This window comes from Triticum urartu, chromosome 3A (genome assembly GCF_056163025.1).
Source record: "Triticum urartu cultivar PI428250 chromosome 3A, HENAU_Tu73, whole genome shotgun sequence".
NCBI classification, from domain to species: domain Eukaryota; kingdom Viridiplantae; phylum Streptophyta; class Magnoliopsida; order Poales; family Poaceae; genus Triticum; species Triticum urartu.
This window is the reverse complement of record NC_141875.1, coordinates 280,804,503-280,810,086: the sequence shown is the minus strand read 5'-3', so window position 1 is coordinate 280,810,086 and position 5,584 is coordinate 280,804,503. Positions and strand designations below refer to the sequence as shown.

At 45.8% G+C, this 5,584-nt stretch overlaps 1 long non-coding RNA gene across 1 annotated transcript; it reads left to right on the top strand.

Moving 5' to 3' along the window:
• Positions 1 to 1,023: 1,023 nt before the first annotated feature.
• On the top strand, positions 1,024 to 4,000 carry LOC147979459 (uncharacterized). The gene is made up of 3 exons (XR_015599711.1): positions 1,024 to 1,079; positions 2,482 to 2,550; positions 3,678 to 4,000. It is a non-coding gene; the product is annotated as an uncharacterized LOC147979459 (long non-coding RNA).
• Positions 4,001 to 5,584: the final 1,584 nt, after the last annotated feature.

Here is a 5,584-nt window from a genome sequence, read left to right as displayed (position 1 = left end):
ACTGACTAACTCAAAGCTCAAATGCAAAGGAATTATGAATTCCAAGATAAGGGATCAGAAGCAATGCTCTGATAAGGGATGGATAAGTTGAATAGCCTTAGGGGTACAATCGATGGTAATATGATTGGTCGCGATCCCGCTCATGTTCAAAATGACGTCTGAGCTGGGAAGATAATTTATAAGGATCAACTGATCATTGCGTGCATTCGCAACATATTGTATCAACGGACTCAAGGTGATAATGTCAAAGGCTGACAATAAGATTACTAGACTGATGGTATTAACCGTAATGCAAGCAAGCAATAAATTCAAGAACAATAGGCTGTTGAGGATTTTCACAAGAATGAATGGTATTACCAAGACTTTTGTGAAGTACATGAGTCAACTGAGGATGAGCGGATACTCGATAGGTGCACAAGGTTATCCGTAGGGGTATTCAGATGACAAGGAATTGCAAGGCAGTAAGCTCAAAGGTGTGACACCCGAATAATTAAGCTACAATAATCCCACGTTAATGAGTCCACGTCACATCGGTTACTGTTGTTAATCTCGCATTGATTCAAATCCATTCAAAATTCAAATTTAAAATAAAGTCAATCTGTCAAAGTTTTCAAACGTTAAAACTAAAATGTTCTATGTGTCACAAATAATCCCTAGAAAATATTAGAGCAGATCCACATTTTTATAGAGTAATTAAATGATCCAAAGTAAATAAAACAGTGGCTTAAACAATTAAATAAATGCCTTTTATAATTTATAAAGTATTAAACTATTTTAATTAGGAGTGAAACCTTTGGTGGAAATGGTAGAACTAGTCACACTACTTTAGGTGCTCTTGTAGGTATTTTGAAAATAAAACCAAATGAGAATAAAGTTAAAACAATAAGGAAAAATTTACTAAAAATAAAAGGGAACCTCCCCCCTTCACTGGGCTCCGGCCCAGCTGGCCAGCCCAACTGGCCCACCTAACCTCCCCTGGCCTATATGGCCTTGTACCCCAAACCCTAACCCCCCGTCGCTCCACTCACCCCACTCCTCTCGCTCCCCTCACCATCCCTCGCGCCGCCACACGCACAGAGGTGAGACGCCTCGTGCCTAAACCCCCCTCACACCCTCTCCTCCCTCCGTTCACTCCTGCCACCGCCGAGCCGCGTCGCTAGCCTTTCCCGTCCCCTTGGCCCCGGCGCCAGCCTCTGCCTCTGCCGAACTCACGTCGCTCCCTTTCCCCGCAACTGCCCGACGCGCCCCGAGCCCACAACTCGTCGCTGTTGCCACTGCCCCGCCTGACGCAGTCGCCGCGTCGCCTCCGCCGACCGCCTCTTCGTCGACTTCGCCCATAGGAGCAAGCCCGAGACCACTACCTCGCCGGATTGGCCTCGTCTTCCACCTCTGCCCCGTCGGTCATCGCCGTCAGATCCGTTGCATCGAGCCACTTCCGGCCTCCCCGAGCCCTCCTCTGCAACGATCTGAGCATCCGGCTCCCCTCTCCTCCCCGTGCCCTCCAGCGCCAGTTGCCACTAGCTTCGCCATCGTCGTCGCCTTCCGTCGCCCCCGACGATGTTTCGGCCGGTCCTAGCTCCAGACGACAGCACGGCTCGGCGCGGCGCATCACGCTTATTCGATTGACGCCCGGGCTGGCCCTTTTTGGCAGCCGTCCTCTGATCTAACGCGCACGCATGTTCTAACACTGGGTTGACCCACTGACGTGTGGGCCCGCCCGGTTTAACCAATCCCCTAACCACGTAATTAGATAGAGCCTAATAAAACTGTTAGTTGAATAACTTGAAATGACATGTGGACCCTTTTCTTTTAAAAGCATGTTTAAAATTATCTAAGTCAATGACATGTGGCCCCCACCTAATCTGTTAAAATAAATTAAACAATTAATTTACACTGTCTCTATGAAAGATGGGTCCCACCAGCCAGTTTGACCAGTCAACAGTCAATATGTTGACCGCTAACTGAACTGCTGACTCAGCCCCTGGATCCCACTATCAGCCTCTGCTGACTAGGCAGTTGACTCAGTCAACTAGCCCCACCTGTCAGCCTCACTAGCACCTCTTTGGGTACACTTCTGTGTACCCATAGTATTTATTATTTAAATGAATTTCGAATTAAATTAAACCCAGGAAATCTAGAAAATGATTAAATCTTTATAAATTAATATAAAATAATATATAATTCGGATGAAAAAACTTTGTACATGAAAGTTGCTCAGAACGACGAGACGAACCCGGGTACGCAGCCCGTTCGACCGCCACGCATCCCTAGCATAGAGAACACACAACTTTCACCCTTCGATTCATTTGTCCGAAAACGTGAAACACCGAGGATATTTTGCCGGATGTTTCCCCCTTCACCGGTACCACCTCATACCGCGTTAGGTCACCTCTAGCACCGCGTAATACCATGTTACACTTTGTGATGCTTTGATTGCTCTGTTATTTATTGTGTTCCCCCTCTGTTACTTCTTTCCGGTAGACCCCGAGACTGCCGGCGACCCCCAATCTGACTACGGTGTTGACGACCCCTCCTTGCTAGAGCAACCAGGCAAGCCCCCCCCTTTGATCACCAGATATCGCCTACTCTTCTCTCTACTTCTTGCATTAGAGTAGTGTAGCATGTTACTGCTTTCCGTTAATCCTATCCTGATGCATAGCCCTGTGCTTGCTACTACTGTTGTTACCTTTACCTGCAATCCTAATGCTTAGTATAGGATGCTAGTTTATCATCAGTGGCCCTACATTCTTGTCCATCTGCCATGCTATACTATCGGGCCGTGATCACTCGGGAGGTGATCACGGGTATATACTATATACTTTATACATGATACACGTTTAACGAGATCTTGGTATTTGATCTGAGTCTAGCCACTGGCCTATACGCACTAACCATCTACGTGGGGACAGTTATGAGCACTCGACGTCGTGGTATCAGCCGAAGCCTTCGTGACGCCAGCGACTGAGCGGCGCGTGCCGGATTGGACCGTAAGCCTGCTCTTGTATTAAGGGGGCTAGTTCTGCTTCCGGCCGCGTTCGCAACGTGCAGGTGTGCAAAGGGTGATGGGCCCAGACCCCTTTGTCATAGGATTTAGACCGGCGTGCTGACCTCTCTGTTGTGCCTAGGTAGGGCTGCGACGTGTTGATCTTCCGAGGCCAGGCATGACCCAGAAAAGTGTGTCCGGACAAAGGGGATCGAGTGTGTTGGGAAATGTGGTGCACCCTTGCAGGGAAGTTAATCTATTCGAATAGCCGTGATCTTCAGTAACATGACGACTTGGAGTTGTACCTTGACCTTATGACAACTAGAACCGGATACTTAATAAAACACACCCTTCCAAGTGCCAGATACAACCCGGTGGTCACTCTCTAACAGGGCGACAAGGAGAGGATCATCAGTTAGGATTATGCTATGCGATGCTACTTGGTGAACTTAGCATCTACTCTCTTCTACATTCTGCAAGATGGAGGTGGCAAGAAGCGTAGTCTTCGATAGGACTAGCTATCCCCCTCTTATTCCGGCATTCTGCAGTTCAGTCCACCTATGATACCCTTATTCCATTTGATACCAATGCATACATATGCAGTGTAGCTCCTTCCTTGCGAGTACTTTGGATGAGTACTCATGGTTGCTTTGCTCCCTCCTTTCCCCCTTTCCATACCGTTTGCTGTGACCAGACATTGGAGCCCAGGAGCCTGACGCCACCATTGATGACGACTACTACTACTCGGGAGGTGCCTACTACTACGTGCAACCCGCTGATGATGACCATGAGTAGTTTAGGAGGATAGCAGGCAGGAGGCATGCGCCTCTTTTGATATGTATCCCAGTTTGTGCTAGCCTTCTTAAGGCAAACTTGTTTAACTTATGTCTGTACTCAGATATTGTTGCTTACGCTGACTCGTCTATGATCGAGCTCTTGTATTCGAGCCCTCGAGGCCCCTGGCTTGTAATATGATGCTTGTATGACTTATCTTATTTGTAGAGTTGTGTTGTGATATCTTCCCGTGAGTCCATGATCTTGATCGTACATGTTTGCATGTATGATTAGTGTATGAATGAATCGGGGGCGTCACAAGTTGGTATCAGAGCCGACTGTATGTAGGAATCCCCCTTTCAAACTCCTTGGCCAAAGTTGAGTCTAGTCATTGCAAAACTTTTACTAACATGGCTGTGTGTCTTACGGGCCCATGTTGCCATTGGGTGGTATTAGGATCTTTTACTCCTCGATCTTTACTCTGGGACTCTAACCTCTCCCCTATTCGGGTTAAATGATTTTGCTAAAAATACTAACTTTAGGTTCTTGAAAGACTTTCTCCCGGAGAGCCCCGCACTCTAGATGATCGCTTGCTGCACCAGAAGATTTCGAAGATACTCTCCGAGGTTTTCCCGAGACCCTTGTGCCCATCGACTTTACAATCCCCTACCACCGATATACCCTTATGGATAACTACCTACAATTGTCGTTCATAGCTTCATCCTCAGTTGCTCGTGTTATTACAAGATGCCCTAAGTTGCTCTTCGTTGTTCCGAAAATCCTTTAAGCTTACTGCCTTGCAGTTCTTTGCCACATGAATACCCCTATTGAAAATTCCTCGCACTTATTGAGTATCTGTTCATCCCTAGTTGTTCGTATGCTTCATAAGATACTCTGAAATACTATCCGACCTTCTGAGCATCCTCTTCAAACTATTGCTCTACAAATACTTGTATGCTTACATTATGGATGCTCCCATATCACTAGCAATATTCACTAGTATCTTTTGACACCGTCATTTTGATCCTATTGATTCAACATGTGTGCGAATACACACAATCATCTATCAACCCTTCTAAGTTATCTTTCTGGCTCAGACGTCATTTTTGAACATGAGCTGGTTCTCGACCAAACTATTTATCGTCAATTGTGCCTCTGGTCTATCCAACCTTGATTAGAGCGTCTGCTTATGATTCTTTGTTTTGGAAATCTTAATTCCTTTGTTATCTAAGAATCGAATTATTCAGATGTTCTATAATATGATGCCCGTGCATTCTTCTTCCTCTGGTTGAGTACCGATGCTCACATCAGATCCCTTGTGGACCATCGGTTCCTTTGTTGGATTTTATCCGCAGTGTCCTTCATATTGAATAACCTTGTGAGCCTTTCCATGGGTATATAATGCCTTTGGTAAATTGTATCATCTGCTTTTGAACACTGCTCTACTTTCGAGCTTGTATTATTTACTCCGAAGTTTGTGGTATATGTTCCTAAGATGCCCTGATGGGTTGAACCTACGCCTTCCCTAATCCATGTGAACCCAAAAGATTTCACGTGTCATACTTATCTGGTATTGCACCAGGTAAAAAAACTTTCAACAACTAATGTCATTTTCGAAATACGAGCAGTGAATGAAAGGTTATACATTGAAGAAGTGGGGGTCGACCTTGAACTTTGTGTTCATGCCCATGGACATGATGTAGATCTTATCATTAAAGCTTCTCTTAAATTAATTATTCCTTTGGTATAAGTTCATCTTATATCTGGGATCTGGCCTTCTGCAATCGTGGTTCCGACCATATTTTCTCTTTGATCCCATTTCTCGGA